Source organism: Arachis ipaensis, chromosome B04, assembly GCF_000816755.2.
Source record: "Arachis ipaensis cultivar K30076 chromosome B04, Araip1.1, whole genome shotgun sequence".
NCBI classification, from domain to species: domain Eukaryota; kingdom Viridiplantae; phylum Streptophyta; class Magnoliopsida; order Fabales; family Fabaceae; genus Arachis; species Arachis ipaensis.
In genome coordinates, this window is record NC_029788.2 from 11,835,248 (window position 1) to 11,835,506 (window position 259).

Sequence of the window (259 nt, forward strand, 5' to 3'; positions counted from 1 at the left end):
TTATATCTGTTCCTCGATATAGATGAATAATCTGATACGGGGATAAGTTTTAAAAAATTTGTCAAAAAATAAAATGTCCAACTAAAAAAATTTGATAGAGATTGATTTAGATTTTAGAGTTGAGAGTATTATTTTTTTTATTTTATTTTGAAGAAAAATAGAAGTGTATGGAAAAATGGAATACGATGGTGTTGGGTGTGGAGTGTGGATTGTGGACTCTGTCTTCGCCTGTAACTCTTTGACAACATGGACGCAGACA